Source organism: Beta vulgaris, chromosome 8 (assembly GCF_026745355.1).
Source record: "Beta vulgaris subsp. vulgaris cultivar EL10 chromosome 8, EL10.2, whole genome shotgun sequence".
Taxonomy (NCBI): Eukaryota; Viridiplantae; Streptophyta; class Magnoliopsida; order Caryophyllales; family Amaranthaceae; genus Beta; species Beta vulgaris.
The window spans coordinates 6488159-6500725 of record NC_079209.1 but is presented as its reverse complement, the minus strand read 5'-3'; the positions used below and the strand labels follow the sequence as shown (position 1 = coordinate 6500725).

At 35.8% G+C, this 12567-nt stretch overlaps 1 long non-coding RNA gene across 1 annotated transcript; it reads right to left on the bottom strand.

The window, feature by feature from the left end:
* Window positions 1–7089: 7089 nt before the first annotated feature.
* LOC125492334 (uncharacterized) lies at window positions 7090–8592 on the bottom strand. The gene is made up of 3 exons (XR_007268903.2): window positions 7856–8592; window positions 7586–7762; window positions 7090–7157 (listed from the first exon to the last, which is right to left on the bottom strand). It is a non-coding gene; the product is annotated as an uncharacterized LOC125492334 (long non-coding RNA).
* Window positions 8593–12567: the final 3975 nt, after the last annotated feature.

The window sequence follows — 12567 nt, the reverse complement described above, 5'->3', positions numbered from 1 at the left end:
GACGGATTTTAAAAATCCGTCTCTAAGTTAGAGACGGATTTTAGAAATCCGTCTCTAATTTAGGGAGGGATTTTAAAATCCGTCTCTAATTTAGGGACGGATTTGAAAATCCGTCTCTAAATTAGGGACGGATTTTTGAATCCGTCTCTAATATTTCTTCTACATATTACCAATATTATGTAGAGAAGTATATCAGTTGTATTTGGTGTAGTTGGTTGGAGCTTCTTCTCGTTTCTTTGAGGTTACAAGTTCGATTCCTACGAACAGCGATTCTTGCGACTGTGGAGTCTTCTTATCCTTTCCCTTGTAGATCTGAACCGGGTTTACTTAAGGGATATTCCTAAACAGTAATAATGAGATCAACTTGAACTAGGTAGGTAATAATAGGTGATTAAATATAATCATGATAATATTAGGAATTATCATGTTGTTAATTTCGTTTATACATTTTTTATATTTTCAGTGAATTTCGAGACGGATTTTGAAAATCCGTCTCTAAACTTAGAGACGGATTTCCAAAATCCGTCTCTAAGTTTTAGAGACGGATTTCCAAAATCCATCTCTAAACTTTAGAGACGGATTTTTAAAATCCGTCTCTAACTCGAATTAGCGACAAGGGTTTTAGAGAGGGACAATATCCGTCTCTAAATCCGTCTCTAAGTCCATATAGCGACGGATTTGACCTGTTTAGGAACGGATTTTGTCCGTCTCTAAATGGACTTTTTTTTGTAGTGAGAGTTTTTCGGGTTTCCTGTAAAAATCAATTTTCTCGGCGGATCTGTGTGGGTTCAGTTGAACCCATTGAACCCACGCTGGATCCGCTCATGTATTTAATGTAGTAAGAGTGTCAAATTGTTGATTTTTTTTAAAAACAAAAGTAATTGTTATATCACAAAAAAAAAAAAAGATGGATACTATTCAAAATGATAAAATGAAGATCCAAAATAGAAAAGGAAAAATGGTATAAGAGAAAAGAGAAGGAACTAAAAACAAAAACAAGGCATAAAACAAAGAAGAACGAAAAAAAACTGCAATTGGTATTTCACTATCCAAGGGATTCGAACCTCCGCATAACATTATCGCATGCAAGAAGTTGAAGAGTTTACCCCTAGAGCAACTGTCTTTATATGAAATTATTATGTGGATATAACCTTTATTTTAATGTAGAATCCGCCCCTGATAAAAATATAGGAAATTGATTTTTTTGGTGGACCTGGACCACCCAGGATTCTTAATAGGTTTGCTCCTGATACCAAGTTAAGTTTGGCCTAGTAGTAAGGAAAGAACATTCCAGTCACAAGGTTGAGAGTTCCATTCCATGAAGAAGCTAAAAGGATCACCTCTCTCTAAAACTCCTCCCCAAACCCTAAAACATCAACCCTAAGCAAACAGTTCGGTCACTGCCTTTGAAGGCTCGCCGGTGGCTGGCGTAATTCTACTGGTCGTCGGCGAGCCTATCATGTTGTTCGTATCCCTCCCCTGTTTGTAGTCACCTTTTTCTCTGTTTTCCCCTTTTTCTCCCCTGCTTTTAGTCAACGTCTTTCCCTCCCCCTCTCCTGTTCTTAGTCGCCGCTTTCCTCCCCTCCTCCCCTATCTGTCGTCGCCGTGTTCACTCACGTTTGGGTCGCCGACTTTCAATTTTCGTTTTTGCTCTCTTGTGTTGAGTTCTTCCCCCTCTCCTGTGTCGAGTCTTCCCCCTCCCCTGTGTGTCGAGTCTTACCCCTCTCCCCTATTCTTCGTTCTCCCCTCTCCCTGTGTTTGGTTTCAGTAGTTTTGTAGTTTAGTTTTCTTTTCTTCCCTTATTTGGGTCTCTTTCGTTTTTGTTTTAGGTTTGTTAGGTTTGTGTGCTGCTTGTCGGGTGTCCTAGGGTGTGGTCGCTGTCGGTTTGCTTGTGTTGAATGTTTCCGTCCCCGTTCCTCGTCCTCATGTCTTGTATGAACAATCGAGTAGTTCGGTTTGTGGTTGTTTTGGGCTTTCCCTCCCCCTTCCCCCAATTAGTGTCGGTCTCCCCTTTCCCCTCCCCCAGTCAGTGTCGGGCTTCCCCCCTGGTTGTTGGAGTTTTCGAATAGTTAAGTCAGGTATTTCTTTAAGAGTGTGTTAAATCTCCGAATAAACGGAGTGCGTCATTTTCGTGTTGCTAAAGTTGTTTTCGAGGGTTGGTTGGGGTCATCGAAAAGTATTAGTCATTTGGGTCAAGATTGGTGGTTCAAAGTAGTCATAGTTGAGTATGTCGGTTTTTTCGCATATGTGTTGAGAGACACGGTGTCTCACGATGTTCATGAGGAAGGACGAGGTGATGATAGATTTTCATGGTTGGGATGTGTATTTGTCGGGGTTTTGAAAACCGGAGGTGTATTCGAGGGCTTAACTTGTTTGGCTGATCTCTTAGCTTGGCATTGACCTTCATAGTCTTTGCCCTGAAAACTTCAAATCTGCAGGCAACACTCCAGTTGCACTTGGGGTTTACATCACGCCCACTTATCAGCTTTTCTCTTTCATCAAGGAGAAACCTGACTCACTCTCGCTCAAGAGTAGTGAGTCACATTGGAATGTGACTCTTCACATGGTCATGAGCTCAAAATCCCGAGTGACGACAGATCATTGGAATTGCTCATACGACGAGACGGGACGCTCGTTGTTGGTTGTTCGTTGTTCAAATCGTGACTGTCAATCGCTTCATCGACCACTTCCATCAACTAACCATATGAGGTTTGCATTCACCATCATCAACACTAACCAGCAACGCACCCTTTCTACGCGCTTTTGTTTCGTTTTTATTTATTTTTGTATTAGGTGGAATGTACGAGCTCTCAATTAAGGCTCCTTTAGATTTATGTATTTGGTTTAGTTTAGATTGTATTAGAATTAGGTTGTACTTCCTCTTTTAATTAATGTATGATTTTCCGATGTCAATAACATGATAATAATATTTCGTTGATTTTAAAAATGGGAGACGAAAATCACCATCTTATAAATATGTCACATATATTTACACAAGTCAATTCGATCATTTGGTAAATAATCTCATCATGCAGTGGCGGATGCAGGGGGGATACCTAGGCCATGGCCCACTTCATGATTTTAGTTCTTTACTAGTATTAAATGTTGCAAATATTTACATACAATCATGGTAGTTCAGTTGGTTTAGTGTGTCTTTGAGTTTTGCTTAGGTCTTGGGTTCAAAACTTGTTGTAGACTTTTTTGCAAACATTTTGCCAATTTTTTAGAAATATATTTCTTCCTAATTACTGTTCCAATTTTGAACATCTTCTCCCTTTAACTTCAGCATTTGATTCCTTGCTAGTTGCTTTCCTTCCTCTTATTATTTCTTTCAGAAAAAATATTATCTTTTTTTCTTTTTTAGTTATGTTAAACTATTCCTTTTCTACCAAAAACTTCTAATTATTACTATACTACGTTTACTTTCTATTAGGTACTACTATACTTACTCTGTTACATCTGCTTTTTTTAAAAAAAAAGTTATATTAGTTATTGCATATTATAAAGCTTAATCACGGAGATAATCAAATTAGCATAACAATAATCAATAATATACAACTAAAATTATCTTTATTGTTATAAGAATATTTGATAGATTTTTGTAATCAAGGATAAAGAACTAAAAATAAAAAAAGTGTGACTACATCATATCTTCAATATTTACGTAATTATGGATAGTTAAAGTTATTTTATGTTTTTATGATAAAAAGGTATATGTCGAGTTTGGCCCACCCAATCTAAAATTCCTAGATCCGCCACTGTCATCATGTACAGCTTTTATTAAATATAAGACCTCCAACATGGATTATCATCAAAAATTTCTAATGGCACAGTTGGCTTTCAACAATATCAATTATCTCTATCTTATAAGTGAAGGGGGGAGACATGGTGTCCTCATTTGAAAATACAATTATACCCTTAAGAAAAAGAAAATATTAGGAAAGAAAGAAGATAAAAGCTATTTTCATATTAAACAAGCTAAGATTAAAACAAATAATTACCTAATTAAGACACAAGTAAAAAATAATGAATTTGATTGAAAACCTTCACACACAAAAGTTTCAAGATCATTGATAAAATGAGAATCTTCAATTCAAAAATGGTTACCAAATATTAATAATAATAACATTACATTTTCACCGCATATTATTTTATAGAATATCAAACTTATGCAACTTATAAAATATTGCTTATTCCCTAGAATTTACAATTTCTATCATATAAGGAATGGTAAGGTAGAGATAATAGTTACAAAACATTAGCACTCTACCCTTTAAACATATTAAGTTCACTATAATTTTGTTTTAAAGAACACAGTAGTTCAAAATCTACGGTTTTACATGTAAAAACATGTCAATTCAAAAATGACATTTATTTATTCCACGTGCATTATGTTGTGTATAAAATAAGCATAAGTGAATGATTACGCTTGCCCAAAATAAATGCTAAGATCTATGCACGTACACATCGTGTGTCAAAAATGCTAGTAGTAACTAAATATAAGACTAATAGGTTCATTAATTTATTAATAATTAATATTTGCAGTTCAAATTTTCATATTTTGACTTTATCACCTTCTCTGAAATATACAAAATTATTTTAACGTGCGTAAACCAAGAACGGTGCCACGTGGCACTCTCCCTAGGGAGTTTTAGATCATGTAATCCATGATCAATAAAAAAATTAGAAATTGCATAGTATAGGTTTTGATCCCGTGACCTCAAGTTCATGTACTAAAGTTTTAACCACTAGACCAAGTAGTATTTAGTGCTATCATATCAAAGTACAATATTAATAAATGAAAATTTTCTTACCCGAGGCATAGCTTGGGCCTAATAACTAGTTTAACTTTTATATAGTGTCTCAATTTGATATCCAGAATCGACTAATTAATAAAAACTAGAGATCAAATGTGGCTAGAACATAAGAAATTTGAAAGGGATCGGAGGAGGAGGTACGTAGTTGTTGCTTTTCCCCCGAAAGCTTCGTTTAATTTGTTGTTTTTTGCATGTTGAGAATTAGCAACGTAACTTCTTTTGCCAATTTAAAGAGTGCCATCGATTATTGCATGCCATTACTCTTTGACTAATTGTGAGATAATTCTATAAGTATATTACACGACATTCTAAAATGGAGTAAAAAAACTTTGACTATTCACTAGTTCGAGTTTTACACATCTTACTGAAATAAATTGCATATGAGATTAACGACCAAAAAGGGTGAAAACAAATTCGATTGCTTTTATATAGATGGAAGACGAGAGGAATGATATCCTAAATGGCTAAATTCATACTCCTTTTCAATTTCTATTATGAGAGGTATGAACTACGTATAGTTATTGAATGTTTAGAGCGACAACCTGCCAACAATATCATCATAATACATATATTAAGATAGAAAAATAATTATTAAAATATATAGAGATTTATTTCATATGTTTTATGTGCCTTTAAATAGGAAAGTAGTGATGAATGTCCTATATTATGCACTACATTTTCATATATATTCTAAAAGTATAAGTAAAGTTGAATATTAAGCTAAGGTAGTTTTTAATACTATCACCAAGTCTTGGTTTAAAATGATTCAAGTGAATGACCGAGTTTCCGATCCTTCTCTCCTCTCAGCCAATACGTCTTCTAATACTGTGGAGTAGTATTCTCCTAATCAAGAAAAATATTGCCGACTTTTTTTCACAACAGGGGAGCGAGTTCATTCGTAATACACCCTGGTGTACCATGTGCATGGTACAACTAAAATTAACTTTTCCTCATTTAGCACTCTCCTTTTGTACATTTTGCTCATTTGGATGATTTCAAATGAGTAATGAGCAAAAAAATAGCCTTGGATGTAGCATGCTCATGATACACTATGATGTATGATAAATTTTTGCAGGATAGGTAATTAATCCAGGATTATGCAATATCTTTCACTCAATTCTCCATAAAAGGCAAACTACTTCTAGCTCACACTATATATACGCTGGCAAGAAAATCTCATCTCTTTCTTCTTCTTCCTAACTTCAACTACTACGGGCTTGTTGGAAAATCATCGTAAAATTGCAAATAGGAGGGCAAATAGATATGTCATCGTTAACGTCATTAGGGATATATATTTCCTACTTCCTGTATGAAAAAGTCATCATGAAAAAATTAGTAACTACAATGACCAAATCAAAAGCTTGTTCAAACCACACTTGAAAAAGAGTTTGGTTTAATATGGTGTCTTTTAGCTAAATCTTCTTGATCAATCCACGTTGTTAGAATAGACAGTCTAATTTCAACATATAATTTGATAAAGACAAATTTACATCTTCCTAATAAGCTCATTCTATCTCATTTTAACTCAATACTAACTCTAGATAAGTTCTCAGTTTGGCTCTCTCTAACAACTGGTCTATTAATCAATTGGATGTAAAAAAAAAAAAAAAAAAATGCTTTTTTACATGTTGCCCTCAGTGAGACAGTTTACATGCATCAACCTATCGGTTACCAGGACCCTGCTCATCCCGATCATGTTTGCTTGTTGAAGAAGTCTTTGTATGGCCTCAAACAGGCCCCTTGTGCCTGGTATACACTAGGGGAAAAAAAAGAAGGGCTGCGCTGGAAGTAGAGATGGCAATGGGCCGGGTCTGGGTCGGGTCCAGCCAGACCCAGACCCAGACCCGTTTATTTTTTTAAGATCCAGACCCGACCCAGACCCATTGGGTCCAGAATTTTAGACCCAGACCCAGACCCGCTGGGTCTAGCGGGTCCATGGGTCCTAAATGGGTCCTAAATGGGTCCTTGTTAGTTTCTTATTTTAAAACTATTCACTTATTTTTTTTTATTTTTTTTTTTTACGGGACTATTACACTTATTTTAGTAGTGCATGTTGCTATGAATATGATCACTATATTGTTTCAAGAATATATTTGGTGAAGCATTACCAATTTACCATACAAATTATATCATACACTTACAAAGTTTCAATTTTCAAATGGAGTCACAACTCACAAAACTTCACAATATTACAAAGACACATGTTCCAAACTCACAAAGTTTCAAAACAAGCTAAAATAACAATATAACATCAAGAGTTCAAGTCTCAAATCATAAATTTCCACTTCCATATCGCTAGTTCTCTTCCATTTCATCATCAATGTCATCGTCATCAAGATCCTACAAATACATAAATAACACAAAATAATCATAAATTATCAACACAAGTAGATATTAATCATAAATAACACAATAGTGGCAAAGTGCGTGGCAACTAATTACCATTTCAATGACTATAAGTCTATAACAAATTAACAATAGATACTAGGAGGCACTAGATTTACAGTAGCTAATTTACAAATTAACAATAGGTACTAGGTAGGTAACTAATTAGTAATTACCATTTCAATTTGAACCAAACTAATTTATAGTAGCTAGATTCAAACCAAACTAATTAACAAAACTAATTATTCAACAGTGTAACACTATAACAGTAGCTTATAATTCAACCCTAAACCAAACTAATTACAGAAACAAAAAAAAAAAATGCGACTTCAGGTAAAATAAAGAAAGGGGATGTTGCAGACTTGCAGAATACAGATTCATACCTTGCGAGTTGATGCGAGTTGCGATTGCGAAGTGACGAATGCGAGTTGCGAGTTGCGAAGTGGACGAATGCGACTTGCGAGTTGTGAGAAGGGTGGCTGGTCGTCGACGAATGGAGAGCAGGAGCCAGGAGGTCGCCGGATTGTATGGTTAACGGCTTAACGCGCAATCAAATTCAACTACAAATTAACGAAATGCGTGATGATAATTACAGAAACAAAAAAAAAAAAAAGAAATGCGTGATGATAATGAAGAAAAGTATGAGAACAAACCAGTTAGAGAGTAGAAACAAGGAAGGATCCAAGGATTGTTACTTGTTAGAGCCATGGAGATGGAGTTGGAGAAAGAAAGAAACGGCTGTAGCTTTTTTTTTTTGAAGAATGTTACTGTTAGAGACTCCTATAGTTGTATTAGGGTTTTAGTTTTTTTAGAATTTTTTATTTTTTTAATATATTATTATTATGGGTCTGTGGGTCGGGTCTGGGCCGGGTCTGGGTCTGACATTTTTGGACCCGGACCCAGACCCGACCCATGCTCTCCAGGACCCAGACCCGACCCAGACCCATTGGGTCTAAAAAAAATGGACCCAGACCCTTATAAATGGGTCGGGTCCAGGCGGGTCTGGGTCGGGTCCAGGACCCATTGCCATCCCTAGCTGGAAGCACTGCGCTTTCTTCATTACGCAACCCTTCTAGACAGTAGGGCTGCGCTTTTAAATAAAACGCAGCCCTTCTTTACAGTAGGGCTGCATTTTTATAGAAAAGCGCAGCCCTTCACAAAGAGAAGGGCTACGTTTTTTAGACAAGCGCAACCCTTCCTTGTGAAGGGGTGCGCTTTTCCAAAAATCGCAGCCCTACTTGGGCTTTTTTTAAAAAAATTTTAATTTAAAAGAAATTGGAAGGGTTTAGGTCAGTCTCCTCTCTCCTCATTCCTCATTTCACGCCTCTTCATACGCCTCTTCATTCCTCTCTCTCCTTTCTTCTCTCTCTCTCCTCTCATCTTCTTCCATCGTCACTGTTTTTAGGCACCACCAACAACACAACCCCCACATGCAGCGAATTGTCGTCGGAATTGAGGATTTGTCGATGGATCTAATGGCGAAGATTTCGAATTTAACGGCGAGTTTTTTTGTTTGAGTTTTGTTCTTTTTTTAGTCTCTTGAGATTTACCGGCGAAGATTTGTCTCTTGAGTTTTTTTTTCAGATCTAGATTTGAGTTTTGTTTAATTTTTATTTTCGTTTTTTTTTCATTTTCTGTTATTCAGAATTTGTGTGTTTGTAATTTTTTAGTTTAATTCTCATTTTTGTTTGAATATTATGTATTATAATTTAATTTTTAATTTTTCTTATATTAGATCTGGTGTTCATATCATCCAACACTAGTCTTACATGCACGCAATGCGTGCGATAACGTGTGAAGTAGAAAATAAAATTAATTGGGTACAAAAACGTCTTTACATTTTGTTTTCTCAAAAAATTGATGTTTACTTCAAATATCCTACTTTCCCCCAATTTTTTTCATTCAAATGAAATAGTTAGTTATCTTCTATTTTTTTCTTTTATTCCTTTTTGTATTTTTTGGTGTCCTCCATGTGTTGCCTTATATAATAGAGATACCCGAGTCAAGCATCTCATCAACTCGCTTCACCAGGTACGCGTTTAGCACGGGTGGCGACACGTCGATCCAAAGGAAGCAACACTTGTACCTCAGGTTCATGCCCTGGCCCGATAGGAGGGCGTGGATTAAGGAGTTTGAACCGCCGACGAGCAATGAGAGCTTGTTGCGGGACCGAATGGAGGAGATGAGGGACGAGGCGATGAGGCGGTAGTGAGGCGGGGTTAACTCGGATTGAGTCGATGAGTCGACGCAGCCGAGGAGGTGGTGGGGGATGCCGAGGCGTTGTTCTTGGGGTTTTTGTTGGTTGTAATGCACAAAGATGTACAATCAATTACTCAATAATGACTGACTTTGAAATGTTGCATAGAAGTACTTGGATCGTATATAACTAATACAAGTAACTACCCTGTTTCTATTTACTTGCAATTTTTTTACTTATTTACTACTTATATGCTAATTAGATGTGAATCTGTATTTGTATATAGAAACAAAGTTTGAGATGGAAGATGAAATATGTTGGATATCATATTCTTCGCAATATATATAATTTTATCAGTTTGGAATTGATTTTGTGTCAATTTGACATAAAAAAATGCAAAAAAATTTTTTTTTTTTTTTTTGGTGAAAAGGGTTGCGCTTTTAACAAAAAACGCAGCCCTTCATGCTTAAAAGGGCTGCGCTTTTTAGGTAAAAGCGCAACCCTTTTAAGCTTAAAGGGTTGCACTTTACAAGCGCATCCCTACTTAAAAAGTGAAGGGCTGCTATTGAAAGGGCTGCTGTCAAAAAGCGCAGTCCTAAGGGCCTTTTTTAGCGCAGCCCTTCCTTATTTTTTCACTAGTGATAAGCGTTTTGCAGATTATGTCTCCACTGTTGGGTTTTCTCACAACATCTCAGATATTTTTTATTTATTTATCGCCATGATGATCATATTGCTTATTTGCTGCTTTATGTGGAAGACATTATTTTCACTGCTTCTTCAAATGCTTTACTACAGTCTATTATATCTCGCCTCAGTTCTGAATTTGTTATGAAAGACTTGGGTGCCTTAAGTTATTTTTTGGGTATTGTTGTTACTCGCCATGGAGGTGGCCTATTGCTTTCCCAACGCTAGTATACTTATGAGATTATTGACAGGGCTGGCATGTCTACCTGCAAGCCTTCTCCTACTCTGGTTGACACTAAACCGAAGTTGGGTGCCGCCTGTAGTGCACCTTATGCAGATCTGTCACTATCGTAGTTTGGTTGGCACTCTTCAATATCTTACTTTCACCAGGCCCTGACATTTCTTATGATATGCAACAGGTCTCTGTCTATACATGCATGATCCACGTGAGGCTCATATGTATGCATGCTCTTAAGCGTATTATTCGCTATTTACAGGGTACATTGGATCATGGCCTACATATTTATCCTTCTTCCACCTCCACTCTCATTTCCTATATTGATGTTGGTTGTGGTGGATGTCCGGATACTCGCCGCTCTATATCTGGCTACTCTGTGTTTCTTACTTGGGGATAATTTATTGTCATGGTCGGCTAAGCGCCAACTCGCTCTCTCCAGGTCCAGTGCCGAGGCTGAGTATCGTGGTGTCGCTAATGTGTTTTCTAAGTCATGTTGGTTACATAATCTTTTACTCGAGCTTCAATGTCCTCTAATCAAGGTTACTTTGGTCTATTGTGATAATGTTAGTGCGATTTATCTTTCTAGGAATCCTGTTCAACATCAGCGCACTAAACACATTGAGATGGATATACACTTTGTTCGTGAAAAAGTGGCTCGTGGCCAAGTGCGAGTCTTACATGTTCCTTTTCGGTATCAGATTGCAGATATATTCACTAAGGGTCTTCCCTTAGTCCTATTTGAGGATTTTCGGAACAGTCTCAGCGTTCGTGAGCCTGTTGCTTCAACTGAGTATGTAATATAATATATATATATATATATTATATATATTATATATATATATATATATATATTAGCATCTCTGTATATTAGTAAAGGATAGATAAGTTCCTTGTGAGTAGCCTAGATTATAAGATATAGTTTGTATGATATAATTTAAACCCTTTTGGTTAATGAAACAATGAGGGGATTATTCTCTTTCACCAACCAACCTAGTCGTCCTTCTTGATCTTCTTCCTTTTTTTTCCCTTTGAATCTCGAATTACAAATTTACAATAGACAATTTTAAAAAATAACTCGATAGTCTTACAGAATGGATTAATCTAGTCAATCACTAAGTTGATTAAAGAATGTGATTATTGAATGGATTAAACTGATCACTAAATAGATTAAACTAGTTATTATATTCAAATAGGCGGTCCATTCTCTTCTTAATATTAAACTTGGATCTTTGTCTAATTATATATTAAAAGTAGGCAATCTCTTACAAGACCAACTAACCAACCAAATGCTCCTTCCAGCTTCCATAGGGGTATTACAATAATTTTACAATTAATTATTAGTATTTGATAGTGTGTTATATTTTTTTAAAAAAAAGTTAAGAGGAAATCTTCTAGGCTGCTCTAGAACAAGGCCCCATCCAAAAGACCCATTACAAAACCAGAGACCTCCACCACTTAAATCCCAAGCCCTTACGATAGAAATTGAACTTTAGACTTCGATTAGAACAGATGAAAAAACTTATCACTTGAACTAACCCCATAGCATATTGATATGTAATGGTATAGTGTGCTATCTTAATTCCGACTTAGCGAGAAGAATATGGAGGATACACAATAGTATTTACTCTAAATAATTAATAAGAAAAAGCTAATTGGAGAATTATTTTCTACAAAAATAACATGTAAATTTGGATAAGGGGATGATCTTATAGGATGAGTTGCCTTTTTCATAAGGAGAAAAAGTAAATTTCATTTATTAAAGATCAAACAACATCTAGAACTGATATTAAAGAAAGACAAAACACAGTATAACTCGATCAAATAAAGTTCTTCTACGATATAATAATTATGATAATGATGAACCATATCTGGTATCCAATATAGTTCGAATTTGTTTGCTAAATCATGTAGCATTTTAAGAGAGCTTCTATCATTCTAAAAAAAGTTTGAGAAAAAAATCGACCTTGTGGTGGCAATAGACCTTTAGGCCTATTGTCCTCCTTTGAACTATTTAGCCTTATATTCAGCTTATGAGTTGCTGTGCGTTGCAGGCTAGTAACATAAAAGGGGTTCATCTTCACACCAATTATCTTTCCTAATAATAATAAAAAAGTTTCTCAGTTGAATCTATTCATATAATTAGACTTTAATTTATAGAAAATCTCATAATGGAGACCACGCCTATCATGATAACATACATCACTCATCGTCACCATCCCTTTCAAGTTACAACTTTATTTTACAAC